The 24,130-nt window shown below is 36.5% G+C and overlaps 1 protein-coding gene and 1 pseudogene across 16 annotated transcripts in view; one reads left to right on the top strand and one right to left on the bottom strand.

Moving 5' to 3' along the window:
- Window positions 1-24,130, bottom strand: part of NOL4 (nucleolar protein 4) — a 522,070-nt gene that overhangs the window by 108,816 nt on the left and 389,124 nt on the right. The gene's annotated exons all lie outside the window — the stretch shown is intronic.
- LOC112647890 (guanine nucleotide-binding protein G(I)/G(S)/G(O) subunit gamma-10-like) lies at window positions 18,784-18,979 on the top strand (annotated as a pseudogene).

Here is a 24,130-nt window from a genome sequence, read left to right as displayed (position 1 = left end):
GCGCAAAGATAGTTCCCACTTAATATACTCAGGAAGGAAGGAAGGAAGGAAGGAAGGAAGGAAGGAAGGAAGGAAGGAAGGGAGGAAGGAAGGAAGGAAGGAAGGGGAGGGAGGGAGGGAAGAAGGGAAGGAGGGAAGACAGATTAACCTTTAATCACCTTTGCAAAAGAATCATTGAATCACACACATCCTTAGAAATGACCTCAGGGCTTAGTCAGTCTAACCATATTAGTAATGTTTTTAACAGATAAGGAACCTAAGGGGTGGATATATTTAATAGATGTGCCCCACAAGGACTACACAAAATATTGATACTAAGGGGTGCTAATTATAAGACAACGTCTTGAAAATCAGTTTTTAAATTGTGAGTCTTATCATGGCCCTGAATTTTGGCAGAAAAAAAGAACTAGGTTTCCTCAGAATCATGTTAAGCTTAATGCTTCCTAAAGCTTAACGGAAGATAAATGCCGATCAGCGCAGTTCTCGCAAACTTCAATAGGGTTCAAGACCAACCATGGGTCCTGCTGTGGTAGCTCCTACTTTTTTGTCCATGTGGCATCTTTTCCTTTCAGGAACAGCTTCTGTTCCACCAGGTGAGAGTGCCAATCCCAGGGCGGCAACCTTCTCTAACCCAGGTGTGCCCCAACTTTACCTCTGGGTAACTGAAATTAAGTTGAATACAGCAAGGCTAAGCAGAATAGAGTGCTAATAATGTCATCTGAGATTCTAGATTCAACTGTGCCTGAAATTAACCCACCTCCCACACCCCTCCCCCCTTAGTCTTTCTTTGCTTAAATCTGAGTTTTAGTCCTTTGCAGTTGAGTCTAGAGTGGCACTATAGTGGAACACCAAATACCTGTTAGTGAAAGAAGCCAATCTGAAAAGGTTACATATTGTATGATTTGAGCTATAAGACATAATGGAAAAAGCAGAACTATGAACAGTTGAGAAAGATCATTGGTTGCCAGGGGTTTGGGGAGTGGGGTGGGGGATGAAATGGCAAAGCACAGAGGTTTTCTAGGGCCCTGGGAATATTCTATATGATACTATAATGGTGGATACATGTCACTATATATTTCTATGAACCCATAGAACAGACAATACCATGACTCCTAATATAAACCATGGACTTTGGGTATTTATAATTTATCAATGTAAGTTCATCAATTATAACAAAAGTACCACTCTGCTAAGTGGACATTGATAATGAGGGAGGTTATACATGCATATGGGCAGGAGGTATGTGGAAATCTCTGCATCTTCCTCTCAATCTTGCTGTGACCTTAAAACTACTTTAAAAAATAAAGTCCTTTTTCAAAAAAATGGGGAATATGAGTATTGGGATGATAAAACAGAAACAAGCCATAAAAATTACTATAGCCTTTTAGCGACCCACATAAAATATGGTAGTCTTTACACCATAACCCTACCTTAATTTTTAAGAACTTTGGATGACCATACCCTAAGAAGCCTTTATTTCAGGAGCAATCATTTTCATATTCCAAGTGTAATTTTAAAAATTCCAAATCAGGGACACCTGGGTGGCTCTATGGTTGAGCATCTGCCTGCAGCTCAGGGTGTGATACCAGAATCAAGTCCTGCATCGGGCTCCCAGTGGGGAGCCTGCTTCTCCCTCTGCCTATGTCTCTGTGTCTCTCATAAATAAATAAATAAATCTTTTAAAAAATTCCAAATCAAATCTTTTTTTTAAAAAAAAAATTTTATTTATTTATTTGACAGAAAGTGAGAACATAAGTAGAGGGAACATCAGAGGGAGAGGGAGAAGCAGGCTCCCCACCAAACAGGAAACCCAATGTGGGGCTCTATCCCAAGACCCCAAGATCATGACTTGAGCCAAAGGCAGACACTTAACCAACTGAGCCATCCAGGTGCGCACAAATCAAATCACAAAATAAAAGAAACAAAAATGTTAAGGAATCACCACTTAGGCCTTTTGGATGAAACCTTGCTTATCCTCATAACACAGGTGTTCACAGGACCAATGGTATATTTTTGCCTAAATTATGTATTTCATTTTTCCCCTCTTGAGATAACCTGTAGTTCTCCTTAGCAAAGACCTCTTGAAAAATACAATTACACTTTGATTTTCTCACATTTTTACCACCCTTATAGAACTGGTAGCTCTGGACCTAGAAAGCCACCCCACTGCTGTCCACTCCTAGAAAAAGGAGGCCCAATCTGTTTGCTTATTCTGTGGTCAGAGCATAGAATGGCTCGGACAGCAACACCGCCATGCTTGATAGAAGAGCTGAGGCCATAGGGGCCATTTGTGATTCACGCAGCCAAGGGAAATAAAGACAAACCTTTTATTTCTTTATCATGCCCTAAATAAGGGAAGAATCTCATGAATTTAGTGGAAGACATTCATGTTTTCATATTAGTTTGAACACAGCTCTGTCACAGCACTGATCACGAAGTATTATACAAGTTAGCTCATATGTCCATCTTCCACACAGCCCAAGAGTTACTTGAGGTTGGGGTCACTCAGGGACCATGCCTTTTCCATCCTTATAACTTTGCACAATGTCAGGCACATAGTGGGAATAAGATAAGAAATGTTTCTGAAAAAGTGAACAATTAGAGCTGTACAGAATTCGAATTAACTTTTAAACTGCTAGGCGCAGCCCGGGTGGCTCAGTGGTTTAGTGCCACCTTCAGCCCAGTGCCTGATCCTGGAGACCCAGAATCATGTCCCACATCGGGCTCCCTGCATGGAGCCTGCTTCTCCCTCTGCCTGTGTCTCTGCCTCTCTGTGTGTGTGTGTCTCTCATGAATAAATAAGTAAAATCTTAAAAAAAAAAAAGTTGTTAGGATTTAAAAAAATAAAATAAACTGTTAATTAAAAATTTACCTTGTCAGTTACTTCCTTTTTAATTGAGCTATAATTGACAAGCAACATTATATTAGTTTCAGGTATATAATAATGATTTGATATTTGATATATTTCACTGCCACCATATATAATTTCAAAATTGTTTGTGATGAGAACTTCTAAGATTTACTAACTTTCTAATATGCAGTATATTATTAACTAGAGTCATCATGCTGTACATTACATCTCTATGACTTACTTTATAACTCAAAATTTGTCCCTTTTGACTCCCTTCACCTATTCCCCGTCCACTGACCATCCTCCTCCAACTCTGGCAATATATCAACTTATTTTCTATATCTGAGCTTGACTTTTTGTTTTGTTTTTCAAGATTCCATGTGTGAGATCATTCGATATTTGCCTTTCTCTCTTTTCACTTAGCAGAATGACCTCAAGGTTCATGTCACAAATGGGAAGACCTCCTTGTAGCTGAATAATATTCTGCTGTATACATTCACTATGTTTTCTTGATCCATCAAGGACACAGGTTGCTTCCAGTCTTGGGTATTATAAATAATAATACAATGAACATGGGAGTGGATAACCTTTCCAGTTAGTGTTTTCATCTTCTTCAGACAAACACCCATAAGTAGAATTGGAGGATCATATGAAACTTATTTCATTTCATTTTATTTTTTAAGAATTTTATATTTTAGAGAAGGAGAGAGGGAGAGAGAGAAAGAATGCATGAGGAGGAAAGATAGAGGAGGAGGGAGAGAAAGAGGAGAATAAGTCCCAAATAGATTCTATTTTGAGCCAGATGTGGGGCTTGATTTCAGGACCCACGGATCATGACCTGAGCCAAAACCAAGAGTCAACGCTTAACCAGTTGAGTCACCCAAGTGCCCCCATACAAAACTTCTATTTTTAATTTTTTGAAGAACATTCATATTGTTTTCCATAGTGGATAGACCAATGTACAGTCTCACCAACAGTGCACAAGTATGGAGAAAAGAGAACACTTGTGCACTATTGGTGAGACTGTAAACTAACATATACCCTGTTGTAGTTTTAATTTGCATTTCCCTGATAAAGCGATACTGAACATCTTTCCAAGGGCTTAATGGCCATATGTACATCTTCTTTAGAAAAATATCTATTCAGATCCCCTGCACTTGGTATGGGGGTAATTGAATGGGTTGGTATTTTAGTGTTGAGGTGTAGGAGTTCTTATATATTTTAGATCTTGGTCTCTTATTGGATATAACATTTGCAAGTATGTTCTCCTGTTGTTGGTTTCATTCACTGTGCAAAAGCTTTTTAGTTTGATGTAGTCCCATTTGTTTACTTTTACGTTTGGTGTCAAATCCAAAAATCATCACCAACACAGACATCAAAATTACCACCTGTATATTCTTTCAGAGTTTCATGGTTTCAGGTCTTATGTTCAAGTCTTCAATCCATTTTAAGTTTTTTTAGGTGTATGGTGTAAGATAATGGTTTAGTTTCATTCTTTTGCAAGCAGCTGTCCAATTTTTCCAAAATTGTTTTTTTTTTTAAGATTTTTATTTATTTACTCATGAGAGACACAGAGAAGAAGAGACATAGGCAGAGGGAGAAGCAGACTCCCTGAGGGGAGCCTGATGTGGAACTTGATCCCAGGACCCTGGGATCACAACCTGAGTCAAAGGCAGATACTCAACCACTGAGCCACCCACGTACTCCAACATTGTTAATTGAAGACACTGTCTATCCCTATTGTCTGTTCTTGGCTTTATCATGAATTAATTGACCATATATGCATGGATTTATTTCTGGTCTTCCTATTCTGTTCCACTGATCCTATGTATTGGTTTTTATGACAATACTATATAACTTTAATTACTATAGGTTTTTAATACATATTGAAATCAGGGAGCATGATGCATACAGCTTTGTTTCTCTTTGTCAAGACTGCTTTGGCTATTTGGGGTCTTTTGTGGCTCCATACAAATTTTAGGATTATTTGTCCTACTTCTGTGAAAAATGCCATTGAATTTTCATGTGTCTAAATAAATTTTATTTATTTGATAATATTGCATTGAATCTGTAGGTTATATTGGGTATTAAGGACACTTTAATGATATTATTTCTCCCAATCAATCAGCAGGGAATATCTTTCTATTTGTTCGTGTTGGTTTAATTTCTTTTATCAATGTCATACTTTTCAGTGCATAGATCTTTCGCTTCCTCCTCGATTATGTTAATTCCTAGGTATTTTACTCTTTTTTTATGTAATTGTTAATGAGATAGTTGTCTTAATTTCTCTGATAGTTGTTATTAGTGTATAGAAACACAAGATTTTTTTAAATTCAAGTATAGTTAAAGCACAACAGATTTCTGTATATTGATTTGTTATTCTATAACTTTACTGAATTCAGTCAGCTTTTAAACATATAGGGGATCCCTGGGTGGCTCAGCGGTTCGGCGCCTGCCTTTGGCCCAGGGCGCGATCCTGGAGTCCTGGGATTGAGTACCGCATCGGGCTCCCAGCATGGAGCCTGCTTCTCCCTCTGCCTGTGTCTCTGCCTCTCTCTCTCTCTCTCTCTCTCTCTCTCTCTCTGTGTCTATCATAAATAAATAAATAAATCTTTAAAAAATAAATAAATAAATTCTAAAAATATATATATTAGTTATTCATTACTGAATATATTAGGCAATCTTAGAATCATTAAAAATATGAGCAGTCTAGAAGCAGTGGTTTTCAGACAATGCCTACTATGTCAGCAGTAACTGCATCTCCTGGGAACTTATTAGAAATACAAATTATTGGCCCCCATCCAAGACGACCTAAATGAGATACTTTGGGGCTAGACCCAGCAATCTATGTTTTCACATGCCCCCCTAGGGTATCCTAATGCACTTTCAAGTTTGGAACCACTAGCCCAGAACTAACTTCTATCTATAAGAAATAAGGCAGATAGAACAAGTTGAATAACACTAGAAAAAGCAAAGAGACTTCCAAAATATGAGACCTTGTACAGGACGACTGGCTGGTTCTGCAAAAAGTGACACAGGAAAAACAAGTGATACATTAGAAGAGATTTAGAAGTGTACGGGCGTACCTTGTTTTATGGCATTTTACAGATATTGTGGGGTCTTGGTTTTTGCTTCTTTATAAAGTAAAAGTTTGTGAAAACCCTGTGGCAAGCAAGTTGATCAGCACCAGTTTTCCAATAGCATTAAGCTCACTTTGTGTCTCTGTGTCACACTTTGTAACACTCATACTATTTCAGTGTTTTTCTTCTTCATTATAATTGTTATGGCAAGTTATGATCAGTGATCACTGATGTTATTATTGTAATTGTTTGGGGTAATCACAAACCATGCCCATCAGAGATAGTGAATTTAATTGAGAAAGTGTATGTATTCTGACTGCTTCATTGACCAGCAGTGCCCCCACCTCTCTCTCTCTTCAGGCCTTCTTATTACCTAAGATAACAACAATACTGAAATTAGGCCAATTAATAATCTTATAATGGCCTCTAAGTGTCATGTAAAAGAGTCATGTGTCTCACTTTAAATCAAAAGCTAGAAATGACCAAGCTTAGTGAGAAAAGCATATCAAAAGTGGAGACAGGACAAAAGCAAGGCCTCTTGTGTCACAAATTGTAAATGCAAAGGAAGAATTCTTGAAGGAAATTGTAAGTGCTTTTCCAGCGAACACACAAATGGTGAGAGTGAAACAATCATATTCTTGATATGGAGGAAGTTTTAGTGGTCTACGGAGAAAATCAAACCAGCCATCACATTTTCTTAAGCCAAAGTATAATCCAGAGCAAGGACCTAACTCTTGTTTGAAGCTAGCAGAGGAGCAAAGGATAGTTCATAAGGTTTAAAGAAGGAAGCCACCTCTCTCCCTAACATCAAAGTGCAAGGTGAAGCAGCAAGTGCTGAAGTAGAAGCTGCCGCAAATTATCCAGATGATTTAACTAAGATAATAAAGGTGGCTACACTAAATAACACATTTCCAATATAAGACATAACAGTCTTATATTGGAAGAAGATCTCATCTAGGACTTTCATAGCTAGAGAGAAGTCAATGCCTGGCTTCAAAGCTTCAAAGGACAGGCTGACTCTCCTGTTAGAAGTTAATGCAGCTAGTGACTTTTTGTTGAAGCTAATGCTCATTGACCATAGGAAAATCTTAGGGTCCTTAAGAATTATGCCAAATCCACTCTACCTTTGCTTTATAAACGGAAAAACAAAATCTTGATGACAGCACATTTGTTTGCAACACTGTTGACTGAACATTTTAAGCCTGATGTTGAGACTTACTGCTCAGAATAAACAAAAGATTCCTTTCAAAATATTACTATTCATTGATAATGATAATGCACCAGGACACCTAGGTGGCTCAGTGGTTGAGTGTCTGCCTTCAGCTAAGGGTGTGATCCCGGGATCCATGATTAAGTACCACATCGGGCACCTTGCATGGGGCCTGCTTCTCCCTCTGCCTATGTCTCTGCCTGCCTCTCTCTCTCTCTCTGTCTCTCATGAATAAATAAATAAAATCTTTTTAAAAAAAGATAATGATAATGCACCTAGTCAGTCCATCTTTAATGGAGATATACAATGAGATCAGTAGTTTTATGCCTGCTAACACAACATTCATCCTAACAGATCAAGGAGTCATTTTGAATTTCAAGACTTATTTAAGAAACAAGTTTCATAAAATTATAGTTTCCATGTATAGCAATTCTTCTGATGGATCTGAGCAAAATCCATCTAGAAAGGTTTTATATTCATCTACATTAAAAACCTTTTAGAAAGGATTCACCATTCTAAGTGCCGTTCAGAACATTTGCAATTCATAGGAAAAGGTTAAAATATCAACATTAACAGGAGTTTAGAGGAAGTTGATTCCAGAGGTGCCTGGGTGGCTCAGTCAGTTAAGTGTCTGAATCTTGATTTAAGCTCAGGTCATGATCTCAGGGTCGGGAGATCAAGCCCAGCATCGGTGGCTGGTATGGTGTCTACTTGAAATTCCCTCTCCCTCTGTCCCTGCCTCTACTGGTCCCCCTGCTTGCATGCTTGCTTGCTTGCTCTATCTCAAATAAATAATAAATAAATAAAATCTATAAGAAGAAAAAAATGTTGATTCCAGTCCTCAAAAAGGACTTCGAGGGGTTCAAGGCCTCAGTAGAGGAAGTAATTGCAGATGTGGTATAAATAGCAAGAGAATTAGAATTAGAAGGGGAACCTGAAGACATGGCTGATTTCTTGCCATCTCATGATAAAACTTGAACAGATGAGGAATTGGTTCAAGAAAGTGATTTCTTAAGACGGGATCTACCCCTGGTGAAGATGCTGTGAAGATTGTTGAAATAACAACAAAGGATTTAGATTATTACAAAAATCCAGTTGATAAAGCAGTGCTGGGTTTGAGGATGGATTCCAATTTTGAAAGAAGTTCTGTGGGTCAAATGCTATCAAACAGCACTACATGTGAGATAAACTGTAAGAGGGAGAGTCCATCAATTTGCAAACTTCATTTGTTGTCTTATTTTAAGAAATTGCCACAGCCACCCCAACCTTCAGCATCCACCACTCTGATCAGTCGGCAGCCATCAATATCAAGGCAAGACCCTTCATCAGCAAAAATATTCACTAAAAGCTTAGATGATGGTTAGCATCTTTTAGCAATGAAGTGTTCTTTCATCAAAATACGCACTGTTTTTTAGATGCAATGCTATTGCAACTTAAGAGACTATAGTATATTGTAAACATCACTTTTATACACACTGGGAAACCAAAAAATTCATTTGACTAGTTTTATTGTGATATTTGCTTTATTGTGATGTTCACTTTATTGTGGCTTTCTGGACCTGAACTCACAATGTGTCTGAGTTTGTACCTATAATAAAATTAAATGTGTTGAACTTGCTTGTATCATGATTCAAATAAACTCAATACAAAATGTCATTTTGAAAACACTTGGGAATAATTGGCTATAGATGGGGTGTATTACATGGTAACACTGAATTCTTACTAACTTTGCTAGATGTAAGACCTAATATTTGCCTAAGTAAATATCTATGTAAGAAAATGTCCACATTTGTTAGAGACACATATTGAGGTATAAGAGATGAAATGACATGAATATCTGGGATTTGCTTTAAAATACAGAAAAAAGGAAAATAGTGAAAAAAGTGTGGAAAGTCCTAATCACTGTTGAATTTGGCTGATATTAGTAGTTTTGTGTATTATTTTCTTTTTCAATACATTTTAAATTTTCAAAATAAATTTTGAAATTTATAACACTTCTGATTAGTTTGATGAGTCTCCTCCATTTCAGATATTTTTACATAACAATAACTTATTCAACATTTAAAGAATCATTAACCCATGCTTAGAGCAGCAATCTAAGCTCATAGGATTGATCTGATCCAAGTTTTTTGAAGCCTGAAAGTTATAAAATTTGGAGATGGGGCTCACTTATTTGAAAAAAATTGATACAAAAGAGATTTAATAAGAGAAAAATCACAAATTATGAGGTTCTAAAAAGCCTATAAATGCTACTACTATCATCACAAAATACAGTAAAATTTAGAATGTTAATTCTAAAAATTAAGTAACTCCCTGGCACATCTCTGTAACATTGTCTTCTTTTCACATTTCCTGGCTGCATGCTCTTTGATTGCTTCTTCATATGACAATTATTTTGTATTACCACAGCCTATTGAGAATAGAAAAATGATTCAGTCTTTATTTTAGCCTGTCTGATGGAAATGTGTCTTTTACTGTTGGTAGTTTAGAAACTTTCCTTTGCTCTTCAAATTTATTATTGCTAATATCATGCAAATTGTTACATTGTTTTCTGTTGGGGAAACCCTTAATCAAGTTCTTTTCATGTCTAACCCATGAATTTTTAGGGCATTTCAAGTTTTCCTGGGAAGTGACTGATATCTTCATTAAAATGGTATTTTATGAGATTACATTTTCTTAATATTGGTATCTTCTGTCAAATTCAGTATGAAATTTAAATCTTCCCCTGGTGTGTTAATATAATTCATTCCTCATCATTAGTTGTATTTTTCTTACTCCTAAATACTGCTGTTAGTGAGATCTAAAATTTCTATTACAAGTCAGTTACTTCTCAGTGTCAGAATGTCTACTGATTTCCCTTCCCTTTATGGTTTTTCATATTCCATTAATATTTTACCTGAGTTTTCTTTCAATCATTTGGTAAATAAATATAAAGACAACAAAACGATACAGTCTTCATAGTCTTCATATATTTCAAAGTAGGCATTTGTAATTTCTCACTTTTGTCAAAAAGATTTTTCTGGGGTACCTGGGTGGCTTAGTTGGTTAAATGTCTGCCTTCATGATCTTGGGGTCCTGGGATCGAGTCCCATATCAGGTTCCCTGCTCAATGGGGAGCTTGCTTCTCCTCTCCCTCTGCCATTCCCCCTGCTTGTGCTGCCTGGCTCTATCTCTCTGTCAAATAAATAAATAAAATATTTTCTTAAAAAAAGATTTTTCCACATGTTAATTGAAATGTCATATTTCACAAAACATCTCTGTTTTAATACTTACAACTGCATGCGAATCTGCAATTACCATTGATATAACCATGGATTGATATATGTTATTTGATTTACTGATTTTCCATTGTGTAAATACTTTCCAATGATTGAGGTTAACCTTAAACAGTTTTGGATAGATAAGTCACAGGGGACATTTCATCTTGACATTGAGTGTCCAATAGTGAACCAAATTTAATGATTACTTTGAAAATTCTCATGGGATTTTAGTTATTTCAATATTATTCCTTTTCCTCATAACCTCTGAAAGATAATGTCTTAATTAATAATTTTAAAACTATTTTTTGGCATTTCAAATAATACCAGTTTTTCAGGCCTGTTCTTCAAGATGTATGTTGGCTAGAACAGTGCTTTTAATTGGCATGCACTAGTATCACCTGAGGATGGTTGGTAAGGAGGAATATCACAGACAAGAGGTCTCCCTGGAGGAGTAAGGGAGTCAAGCCCTAAATTGAGCATCCCTAGCACTGGCGATCTGTACCATGATGACAAACACCCATAAGGTCTGGCTTTTAAAATCAATGGGGCTTAACTCTGAAGCTTTAAAAATCAGGGGTGCTTAACTCCAGGAGAACTGGAGGAGTATAAAAAACTAAGTCTCTGCTATTCTGCTTGTAAAAGGTCAGCATACTATCTCACTAACTCCTAGACCAGAGCACAGTGGCAGTGGTTTGAAAAGTACCTGAACTGTATGTGAAGATTTACTGATTAACTTTAGGTATTTGTTGGAAAGGTAGGGATCTTTAGGCATTTTCTTCAGGAATGTCAGTGCTAACAGACACTATCTTTCTTGCCTCTTTCAGGTTAACTGATCAGATAATAGCAAAAGGTAGTTTTGACACCCTCCATCTACCTGGCTAGTACTGCTTGTCCTGTGTTCTGTTAACTCATCCCACCCAATATGCCTACCTGGCAAGTAACCCTCCAAAGCAGCTCCTGTCCCACCATATCTGGCAGGCAGGTTCAGTGAAGGCCAGAGTCCTTCCAAAGTCACTACTGCCATGCCACACCCAGTGGGTAGTCTAGGCCAGGTTCAACACATCTCCAAAGTAGCTCCTGCCCCAAAAATTGGAGGGAGGGGATAGGCAGTCCTGACTATTAGCATAACCACAACAGTTTTGACTTGGTTTCTCACCAAATTGCAGTAGGGGCTAACTTCACCCACCACCAGCATACCCACATCTGCTATAGCTGGGTTTCTCAGTCAGCCACATTGGGGCCAGCCCTGCTTAGTGGTGTGCCCACAGTAGTTGCTGCTAGTCATTGTAACCAGCCATGCTGGGAGTGAGCCCTGATCATCAGCATAGCCACAGCTGGAGGGTGTACCCAACCCACATAAAGCACACCCCTGGAGCATCTGGTTCTGGTGACCAGATGAGATTGTATTATGGGCTCCATAAAATACCTTCTACATAAGTCCACTACTTTCAAGACCATAATGCCTCATAATGAGTTTAAAGTACTGGTCAAAAAGGATGCTTGCCAGACTTAAGAATGGATGAACTCAGTGAAAACATCAAAAAAGAAATAGAAAACATAAAAAAGAACCCATCAGAGCTGAAGATAAAAAAAAAAAGAAAAATACACTAGAGGATAACAGCAGATTAGAGGAAGCAGAAGAATGGATCAGAAATCTGGAAGACAAAAAAAAAAAAATTAAAAAAAAAAAAAAAAAGGGATCCCTGGGTGGCGCAGCAGTTTAGCGCCTGCCTTTGGCCCAGGGCGTGATCCTGGAGACCCGGGATCGAAACCCACGTCGGGCTCCCGGTGCATGGAGCCTGCTTCTCCCTCTGCCTGTGTCTCTGCCTCTCTCTCTCTCTGTGTGTGTGACTATCATAAAAAAAAAAAAAATTCAGAAATCTGGAGGACAGGGTAGTGGAAATCATCCAAACTGAACAGCAAAAACCAAAAAAATAAAAACAAAAATAAAAAATGAGGACAGGGTAAGAGGCCTCTGGGATGACATCAAACACACAAACATTTACATTATAGGGGCTGCAGAAGGAGAGGAGAGAAAGGAGTTGAAAACTTACATGAAGAAATAATAGTTGAAAACTTCTCTAACCTGGGAAAGGAAACAGATGTCCTGGTTCAGGAAGCACAAAGAGACTCAGAAAAGATGAACACCAAAAGGTCCACACCAAGACACATAATAATTAAAATGTCAAAAATTAAAAATAGAGAATCTTAAAAGCTGGAAGAGAAAAGCAAATAGTTACATAACAAGGGAAAGCCTATAAGGCTATTAAACTGCTGATTTTTCAGCAGAAACTATAGTCCAGAGAGGAATGGCAGGATAAACTCAAATGCTAGCAAAAATAAATAAATAAATAAATAAATAAATAAATAAATAAAAGATAAAATAAAACCAAGAATACTCTACGTAGCAGTTATCATTCAGAATTGAAAGAGGGATAAAGAGATTCCCAGACCAAAATTAAATAAATTAAAATTTAAATAAAAAAAAAAAACCCACAACAACAAACCACAAAAATAACAACAAAAACCCACTAAAGCAGTTCATCACCATTAATCAAGCCTTAAAAGAAAAGTTAAGGAGACTTCTTTGGAAAAGGCCAAAAGTACAAATAAAAATGTTATGACAGGAAATTATTCCTGGTAAAAGCAAACATATAGTAAAGGTAGTAGATTAATCACTAGGTTAAAAATAAAAGTAGTAAAATCAATTATATTGGCAAAATTAGTTAAGGGATACACAAAATAAAAAGGTAAAATACAACATCATATACACAAAATGTAAGAGGGGGAGAGAGTAAGAATGTAGTGTATTTAGAATGTATTTGAACTTAAATGACCATAAACTTAATATAGGCTTTTATATACATATGTTGTTACATATGAACCTAATGGTAACAACAAACCCAAAACCTATAATAGAAACAAAAAAATAAAGAGAAAGGAATCCATGCATGAGACTAAAAAGAGTCATCAAATCACAAGGAAAGAAAGCAAGAGAAGAAAGGAACAGAGAAGAATTACAAAAACAACCAGAAAACAACTAAGAAAATGACAATAAGTATATACCTATCAACAACTACTTTAAGTGTAAATGGACTAAATGCTTCAATCAAAAACATAAGAGGATTGAATGGAAAAAAAAAAGAGGTAGGGTAGCAACACTTCTATCAGGCAAAATAGACTTTAAAACAAAGACTGCAAAAAAAATAAATAAATAAAATAAAATAAAATAAAACAAAGACTGCAATAAAAGGCCAAAAAAAAAAAAAGGCATTACATAGTCACAACGGGATCAATCCAAAAGGAGAACATAACAATTTTAAGTATCTTTGCATGCAAGTAGGAGGACCTAAATATATAAAGCAAATGTTAGAGATATAAAGTGAGAAATTCACAGTAATACAATAATAGTAGGGACTCTAACACCCCACTTATATCAATGGGTAGATCACCCAGACAGAAAACCAATAAGGAAATAGTTATTTTGAATGACACATTAGACCAGATGGACTTAATAGATTACAGAACATTCTATCCAAAATGAACAGAACATACATTCTTTTCAAGTAAATGTGAAACATTATCCAGGATAGATCATGCTAGGCTTCAAAACAAGTCTTAATAAATATTAAAGGACTGAAATAAAAATTAGACATCTTTTATACCCAAATGGCATGAAACTAGAAATCACAAAAAAAGATGGAAAAAACAAAAATACATGGAAACTAAACAACATGGTACTAAACAACCAATAAGTCAATGGAGAAATCAAAGAGTAAAAAAATAAATAAATAAATAAAATAAATATATAGCAAATGGAAACACAACAAAATCTTTGTGATGCAGCAAAAGTAGTTCTAAGTTTATGGCAATACAGGCCCACCTCAAGAAAAAAAAAAAAAAAAACTCAAATAAACAATTTAACCTTACACCTAAAAGAAAAGGAAGAACAAAACCCAAAGTTAGGGGAAGGGAAAAAAATAAGAGAAATCAAAGCAGAATTAAATGAAATAGAGACCAAAACTATAGAAATGATCAATGGTTCTTTGAAAAAATAAAATGTACAAACTTTAACTAGACTTAAGAAAAAGAAAAGACTCAAAATCACAAATGAAAGTTACAACCAACAACACAGTAATACAAAGGATTACACAGGACTACTTCAAAAAATTATATGTCAACAAATTAGGCAATGTAAAAGAAATAGATACTTTCCTAAAAACATTCAATCTTCTTAGACTGAATCAGAAGAAATAGAAAATCTAAACAGACTGATTAATGATTCATTTTTGTTACTACTAACAGGAAATTCCCAACAAACAAGAGTCCAGGCTGAGATGGCTTTACAGGTGAATCCTATCAAGCATTTAAAGAAGAGTTAACAACCTTCTTCAGGTGGAAGGACATAAGATGGTGTGGTAGGAGGACCCCAAACTTGCCTCATCCCTCAAAAACAGCTAGATTCCTATCAAATCATTAGTAATAACCGAGAAATCAATCCGAGGACTGACAGAACAAAGTGCACAACTAGAGGGAGAGAAGAGGACACATTGTGGTAGGAGTGCAGAGACATGGTTTGGGAGAGAAACGGATCATGGGTACTATAGAGGGGAGAGAGCTCTGGTGGTAGAGATAGAAAGAGAAGAGTGCATAGGAAATTATACAAGGAAAATGCTGGGGAAATGGAAGTGGCTGACTTTTGTGAGGTTCTGCAACCAGGCAGGGCTCAAAGACTAGAGTTTTAGAGGTCTGTGGTATGGCTGATGTGGAGCCCTGAGAGCACTGCAGTTCTGTGAAGAAGGCAGGCAGATAAGCCAGCTGGCAGATAGCATGGATCACCTAAGACACATAAGAGCCAGCAGTCCTCCTTCCTGGAGCCCACTCTTGTGTGAGGGCGCTTCTGGGCCAAACTTGCATCAGTCCCAATGTAACAAGACTGTCTCCCAGAAGACCAGTGCAGGTCTCACCACACCAGATCCCTAAAGTCTGGAGTCTTAAAACTCAGCAGGCCTGGCTGGGATAGAGACCAAAAGTGCACTACACTGCTCCAGGCAGGCAAGCAAGCTAGACCCAGACAGTGTGGAGGAAGGACATCTGGGACACCCAAGGGAAAGTTGTCTGCTCTTCTGAGAGGGCTTCCTCGAAAGTGGCAAACATGAACTTCCCTCTCTGGGGATGAAGGAGCTAGCTGGTGCCATTTCCCGCCCTTGCTCCTAAGCATAAACTAACTTTAGTAAGTAGCAAAGTGCCAAAAGTGGCAGCCTAAACTACTTAGACCAAGCCTCATGCCCCTAAACTCTGCAGGTGCTGCTTTTCTCAGGCAAGCATGCCTTAGAACCAGAGCAGCAGGCCTCTCCCCAGGGATGAGCACAAACCCCCACAGGTACCACCACATAGTGCTGCAAAGCTTCAGATCTAGTTCAAACAGATTCAAATCTCTTTTAATAAGCAGACCAGAGCACACTTAGTTAAAACTTCACCACATTCTGGTGAAGGTCCAAACACTCCCCACTGTAGGAAAAGGAAACTGCAGACCTAAGGAATAGAGTAACCAGAACACAGCACCAGAGACCCTTCCTGAAGCAGCAGACCCTGGACAACATATGACCTCTTCTTCATAAAACCATTACTCACAGGATCAGCAAACCTAAAAGGCTTTTCTCACATAGAGAAGAAGACAGAGACCTAGACAAAATGCCAAGATGAAGGAACGTATCCCAAGAGACAAAAGAAAAGGTCACAGCCAGCGATCTAATTGAGACATACATAAGTAATATGCCTGACCCAGAACTTAAAGCATCAATCATAAGGAAACTAGCTGGGTTTGACAAAAGCATAGAAAACACCAGGGAGTCCCTTACCACAGAGATAAAAGAGCTAATAACTAACCAGGCTGAAATGAAAAGTGCAATAACTGAGATTTAAAACTGACTGGATATAATGACCATGGGGATGAAAGAAGCAGATGAATGAATAAACGATATAGAAGATAAAATTATGGAAAATAATGAAGAGAGGGAAAGAAAATCATGAATTGGATCACGAATGTAAACTTACAGAACTCAGTGATTCCATAAAGCATAACATTCATAAAATAGGAGTCCCAAAAGAAGAAGAGGGAGAAAAGGGGGCAAAATGGTTATTTGAGAAAATTATAGCTGTAAACTTCTCTATTTTAGAGAAGGAAACAGACATCTAAATCCAGGAGGCACAGAGAACTCCCATCAAATCAACAAAAGCAGGCCACACCAAGACATAATATAGTTAAATTTGCAAAATATAAAGAAAAAAACCTAAAAGCAACAAGACAAAAGAAGTCCCTAACTTACAAAAGATAACAAAATAAGATGAGCATATCTCTCCACAGAAATTTGACAGGCAAGAAGAGAGTGGCAATGGTATATTGATAAGATGCTGAGCAGAGAAAATATGCAGCCAAGACTTCTATCCAGTGAGGCTATCATTCAGAATAGAGAGGTAAAGAGTTTCTCAAACAAAAACTAAAGGAGTTCATGACCACTAAATTAGCCCCGCAAGAAATTCTTAAGGAGGCTCTTGGAGTGGGAAAGAAAGATCAAAAGCAATAAAGACTAGAAAGGAACAGAGAAAATCTCCAAAAACAATGACAAAACAAGTAATAAAATGGCACTAAACACATATCAATAACTACTCTGAAATGTAAAATTGGACTAAATGATTCAATCAGCAAACATCAGGTATCAGAATAGATAAAAACAAGCAAAATCCATCTATATGCTGCTTCCAAGAGACTAATTTTAGAACAGAAGATACCTTAGGGTTGAAAGTGAGGGGATGGAGAAACATTTACCATGCAAATGGATATCAAAAGAAAGCTGGAGCAGCAACACTTACATCAGGTGAACTAGATCTAAACCAAAGATTTTAACAAGAGTTGAAAAGGTGCTATATCATATATGATATAGCATATATGCTATATATGCTATATCATATATCTCTGTTATGATATAGCACAACAGAGAGATCTATCTACCAAAAAGATCAAATAATTGTATATGTTTATGTCCCCAACTTGGGAGCACCCGAATACATAAAGCAATTGGTAACAAACATAAAGGAACTCACTGATAATAATATAATAATAGTAGGGAACTTTAACACACCACTTACATCAATGCACAATCATCTAAGCAGAAAATCAATAATAGTGTCTTTGAATGACACACTGGACCAGATGGACTTATCAGATATATTCAGAACGTTTCATCCTAAAGCAGCAGAATACACATTCTTTTCAAGTGCACATGGAACATTCTCCAGAATAGATCACATACTGGGTCACAAGTCAGGCCTCAACAAGTTCAAAAAGATTGAGAGCATACCATACATATTTTCTGAACACAGCGCTGTGAAACTTGAAGTGAAATACAAGAAAAAATTTGGAAAGACCACAAACACATGGATATTAAAGAACATCTTACTAAAAAATGAATGGATCAACAAAGAAATTAAAGAATAAATTAAAAAATACATGGAAACAAATGAAAATGGAAATACGATGACCCCAAATCTTTGGGATAGAGCTAAAGTGGTCAAAAACAGATGCATATAGCAATACAGGCCTACCCCAAGAAGAAAAAATCTCAAATACACAACCTAACCTTACACCTAAAGAAGCTAGAAAAAGAACAACAAATGAAGTTGAAAGCCAGCATAAGCAGGGAAATAATATAAATTAGAGCAGAAACAAACTATATAGAAACAAACAAAAAACCCAGAATGATGAAACCAGAAGCTGGTTCTTTGAAAAAATTAATAAAATTGATAAATCCTGGGGCACCTGGGTGGCTCAGTCTGTTAGGTGTCTGCCTCCAGCTCATGTCATATCAGGGTCCTAGGATCCAGCCCCACATTAGGCTCTCTGCTCCGCAGGTAGCCTGCTTCTCCCTTTCCCTCTGCCCCTTTCCCCTGCTCATGCGCTCTCTCTCTCTCTCTCTCTCTCTTAAATAAATAAATAAATAAATAAATAAATAGATAAATATCTTATTAAAAAATTGATAAATCCAGGAAAAATTTGTTAAATCCCTACCCAGACTTACCATAAAGAAAAGACTCAAATAAATAAAATCACAGATGAGAAAGGAGAAATCACAACCAACACCACATAAATACAATCATAAGAAAATATTATGAAAACCTATATGCCAACACACTGGACAATCTGGAAGAAATGGATAAATTCCTAGAAACATGTAAAATACCAAGCTGAAACAGGAAGAAATAGAAAACCTGAACAGACCAATAACCAGCAAATAAACTGAAGCAGTAATCAAAACTCTCCCAACAGCCTCGTGGCTTCTGCAGTCCAGCTCCCCTGCCCTAGAGCCCAGTGCCACTGCTGCCATGTCTTCCAGGGTCAGCCTAAAGGCCATGCAGCACCTAGTGGAGCAGCTCAAGCTAGAGGCCAGTGTAGAGAAGATCAAGGTCTTGCAGACAGCTGCAGAGTTTCAAGAGTACTGACTTCAGAGATGCCCTGCTGGCAGGTATTTCAGCTGGAAGCAATTGCTTCCAGAACCCCAGATTCTGTGCCTTATTCTAAAGGCTATAGGGAAGAAATTCACTGAGGAATGCTTTTAAGCATGAAGTGATGAAAAACTGTCTCCAGGTCTCAAGAGAACATTTTTCTCCAGCCAAATGATTTCTAGATATTTCAGACCTTTCCTGTAGCCTGCTCCTAAAGCCAAAATTCTACCCAAATTGATGAGTTTCTACTTAGATAAGGAAACTCATTTTAGGAGTAGACTAAGTAATAATGTCCTGACTCTTTTGGCAAAGTGTTTTTATATATAAGACAAATAAAATGTTCCCCCCAAATACACCTGTTTCTACACCTGGAATATTTGTTTTGTTTACTGGATGTTTATATTTTGAGAAGGAAAATATTTTTGTTAAAAAATTGAATATTTGTAATTTGTTGTTTCTAAGGTTTTTATACCATAACAAAACTTGTTCTTTTCTCACAGATCTAGTTTTTAAAGATAAACAAGTATAAAACTGGAAAAAGAATAGGCTTTATTAATCAAAGGATGTCTAGATTTCTCTGAGAATATTGTTTTATTTGTAACTATAAACATGGGAGTTATTTCTTAGCAAACTTGTTTGGAAAGATTCATGTTGTGTTGTGTGTTAGATTGCCTCATCATATGTATGAAGCAGATTTGGTCTTTCTTAAGTTCCTCTATTTTATGGTTGTGGTTGTACTTAAAAAAAAAAAAAGAACCACATCGTTTCATATCTTTTTAAGGAAAAGATTTAGTTATGTATTCTAGAGAGAGCACACATGCACAAGGGGGGGGGGAGGGCCAGAGGGAGGAGGGAGGGAGGAAGAGAGAGAGAGAGAGAATATCTTAAGCAGATTCTAAACTGAGTATGGAGTCCAATGGAGGGTTCAATCTCACAACCCTGAGATTGTGACTTCAGCTGAAATAAAGAGCCTTACACTTTGACTGAGCCACCCTGGCACGACTATTTCATGCCCCCCCCTTTCCCCCGCTCCTATTTCATGGCTTAAAAAAAAATGTTTAAATGTGATTTCAGAACATTGCAATGATTAAAAACCAAATAATGTGAAAAATACTACAACCTAAATTAATTCTTAATGTCACAAGTGTTTTACTTTGATGATGTCTCTTCAATTTAATCTCAGATGCATTTTTTAAAAATTTTAGGAAAGAGTTATTGAACACTCATAAGAGCAGAGTGGAGAGGAGCAGAGAGAAAAGGAGAGATAGAATCTTAAGTAGGATCCACACTCAGTGCAGAACCTGACCTGGGGCTTAATCTCATGACCCTGAGATCAAAACTAGAGCCAAAATCAAGAGTTGGATGCTCAAATGACTGAGCCACCCAGGCGCCCCTAATTTGGGATACTTTTAAAAGGATACTTTCTGTTTGTAATAATCTTTGATGACTTTGGAAATAAAACTTCTGCTTAATTAAAAAAAAAAATCTCCCAACAAACAAAAGTCCAGGGCCATATGGTTTCACAGGGAAATTATACCAAACATTTAAAGAAGAGTTAGTACCTATTCTTCTCAAACTATTCCAAAAATTAGAAATGGAAGGAAAGCTTACAAATTCATTCTACAAGGCCATAATTACCCTGATTCCAAAACCAGACAAAGATGTCACTAAAGTAAGAGAACTACGGGACAATATCCCATATGAACATGGATATAAAAGTTTCCAATAAGATACTAGGGAAGTAAAATCTGACAGCACATTAAAAGAATCATTTACCATGATCAAGTGGGATTTATTCCTGGGTTGTGAGGGTGGTTCCATATCCACAAATCAATCACATTAATAAAAGAAAGAATAAGAACCATAATAGTCTTTCAATAGATACATAAAAAGCATTTGACAAAATATAGTATCAATTCTTGATAAAAACCCTTAAAGCAGGGTTAGAGAGAACATACCTCATTATTATAAAAGTCATATACAAAAAAACTAACAGTTAATATCATCCTCAATAGGGAAAAACTGAGAACTTTTCCTCTATGGACAGGAACAAGATAGCATGTCCACTCTCACCATTATTTAACATAGTACTGGAAGTCCTATCCTCACCAATCACAAAATAAAAAGAAATAAAAGACATCCAAATCAGTGAGGAGGAAGTCAAACATTCACTATTTGCAGACAACTGACATGCTATGTAGAAAACCTGAAAGACTCCACCAAAAAAAATGCTAGAATTGACACATGAATTCAGTAAAGTTGTAGGATACAAACTCAATATACAGAAATCTGTATATACATCAATAATGTTTCTATACATCAATAATGAAGTAGCAGATAGAGAAATCAATGAACCAATCCCATTTACAATTGCGCCAAAACCCACAGATACCTACAAATAAACTTAACCAAAGAGGTAAAAAATCTGTACCTTGAAAACTATAGAACACTTATGAAAGGAATTGAAGATGACACAAAGAAGCGAAAAAAATATTCCATGCTCATGGACTAGAAGAACAAATACTGTTAAAATGTCTATACTACCCAAATTTAATGCTCCATATCAAAATACCACTAGCATTTTTCACAGAGCTAGAACAAACAATACTAAAAATTGTATGGAACCATAAAAGACCCTGAATATCCAAAGCCATCTTGAAAAAGCAAAGCAAAGCTGAAAGCATCACAATTCCTAGACTTCAAGTTATATGACAAAGCTATAGCAATCAAGACAGTATGGTGCTGGCACAAAAATAAACACATAGATCAGTAGAACAGAACAGAAAACCCAGAAATGGACCCACAATTATATGGTCAACTAATCTTCAACAGAGCAGGAAAGAATATCCAATGGAAGACAGTCTCTTCAACAAATAGTGTTGGGAAAATTGGACAGCTACATGCAGAAGAATGAAATTGGACCACTTTCTTACACTATACACAAAAAATAAATTTGAAATGGATGAAAGACCTAAATATGAGATAGAAAACCATCAAAATCCTAGAGAATACGAGGCATTATCATCTTTGCCATCAGCTGTGGAAACTTCTTTCTAGACACAGCTCCTGAGGCAAGGGAAACAAAAGTAAAAATAAACTATTGGGCTTCATCAAGATAAAAAGTTTCTGCATAGTAAAGGACACAACCCAACTAAAATAAAACTTTTCAAATGGGAGAAGATATATGTAATAAAGGGTTAGTATCCAAAATCTATAAATAACTTATCTAAATCAAAACCCCAAATCCAGTTAAGAAATGGGCAGAACACAATGCCCTTCTACAGATGAAGGGCTAAAGAAGATGTGGGATATATACACAATGGAATATTACGCAGTCATCAGAAAGGCTGAATATCTACCATTTACACTGACATAGATGGAACTGGAGGGTCTTATGCTGAGTGAAATAAGTCAATCAGAGAAAGACAATTATCATATGGTCTCATTCATTTGTGTAATATAAATAGTGAAAGGGACCATAAAGGAAAGGGGGAAACTGAGTGGGGAAAAGTTAGAGGGGAACACAAACCATGAGAGACTCCTAACTCTGAAACAAACAAAGGGTTGCAGAAGGGGAGGTGAGTGGGGTATTAGGATAACTGGGTAATGGCATTAAGAAGGGCACCTGATGAGATGAGCACTGGGTGTTATACAATATGTTGGCAAACTGAATTTAAATAAAATTTTAAAAAAAGAAATGGGCAGAAGATATGAATAGACATTTTTTCAAAGAAGACATACAGATGGCTAACAGATGAAAAGATGTTCCACATCACTCATCACAGGGACATACAAATTAAAACTACAGTTAGATATCACCTCACATCTGTTTGAATGGCTAAAATTAACACAGGAAACAACAGATGTTGGTGAGGATGTGGCCAAAGGGGAACCCTCTTACACTGTTGGTGGGAATGCAAATTGGTGCCGCCACTCTGGAAAAATGGTATGGAGGTTCCTCAAAAGTTAAAAATAGAACTACCGTATGACCCAGCAATTGTACAACTACGTATTTACCCACAGGATACAAAAATACTGATTTGAAAATATTGATGTTTATAGCAGCAGCATTATCAACAATGGCCAAATTATGGAAAGAGCCAAATATTCATCAATTGATAAATGAATAAAGTAGTGTGTGCGTGTGTATGTGTGTGTATATGTATATATATGTGTGTGTGTGTATGTGTGTGTATGTATATATATATATACACACATACACATATGTGGAAAACTACTCAGCTATCAAAAGGAATGAAATCCTGCCATTTGCAAGGATGTGAATAGGACTAGTGTATTATGCTAAGCAAAATAACTCAATCAGAAAAAGACAAATATCATATGGTTTTACTCCTACATGGAATTCTAAAAAATAAATGAAACAAATGAACATAGTGGAGGAAAAAGAGAGGCAAACCATAAAACAGACCCTTAAAAGAAACTGAGGGTTGCTAGAGGGGTGGGGGAGGATGGGTTAAATGGGTGGTGGGTATTATGAGGAGCACTGGGTATCATAGTGAGTGAGTGATAAACCACAAAATTATATTACTGAAACTAATATTATACTATACGCTAACAGGAATTTAAATAAAAACTTGAAACTACAACCAAAAAAAAAAAAAGCCTATGGAAAGAGCAAAAAAATAAAAATAAAAAATAAATAAGCAATACTCACCTTTCTCAAACTATTCCAAACAAATAGTAGAGGAAGTAATGCTTCCAAATTCTAACTAGGATTACCCTGACACCAAAATCTGATAGGCATAGGTTTATCTATGAATATAGATATAAAAATACTAATATATATATATATACACATATATATATAAATACTCAAAAAATATTAGCAAATTGATTTCTACAATATATTAAAAGGATTGTTCATAATGATCAAGTGAGATTTATTCTAGGGATGAAAAATGGTTCCATATTTGCAAATCAATCAACGTGATACACCATAGTAACAAAATGAATGAATTAACAAAAATCATGAAATCATCTCAACAGATGCAGAAAAAGCATGTGATAAAATTCACCATCTGCTCATGCTAAAAATCTCTCACTAAAGTACATTTGGAAGAAACATTTATCAACATAATAAAAGCCATATATGAAAAACCCACAGCTAACATCATACTCAATGGTGAAAAACTGAACGCTTTTCCTCAAAGATCAGGAACAAAGCACAGATGTCTGCTCTTAGCCCATTTATTCAACATAGTACTGG

The sequence above is a fragment of the Canis lupus genome, chromosome 7, assembly GCF_003254725.2.
Source record: "Canis lupus dingo isolate Sandy chromosome 7, ASM325472v2, whole genome shotgun sequence".
NCBI lineage: Eukaryota > Metazoa > Chordata > Mammalia > Carnivora > Canidae > Canis > Canis lupus.
Note: the sequence above shows the minus strand (reverse complement) of the source record. Positions and strands in the feature narration are given on the sequence as shown.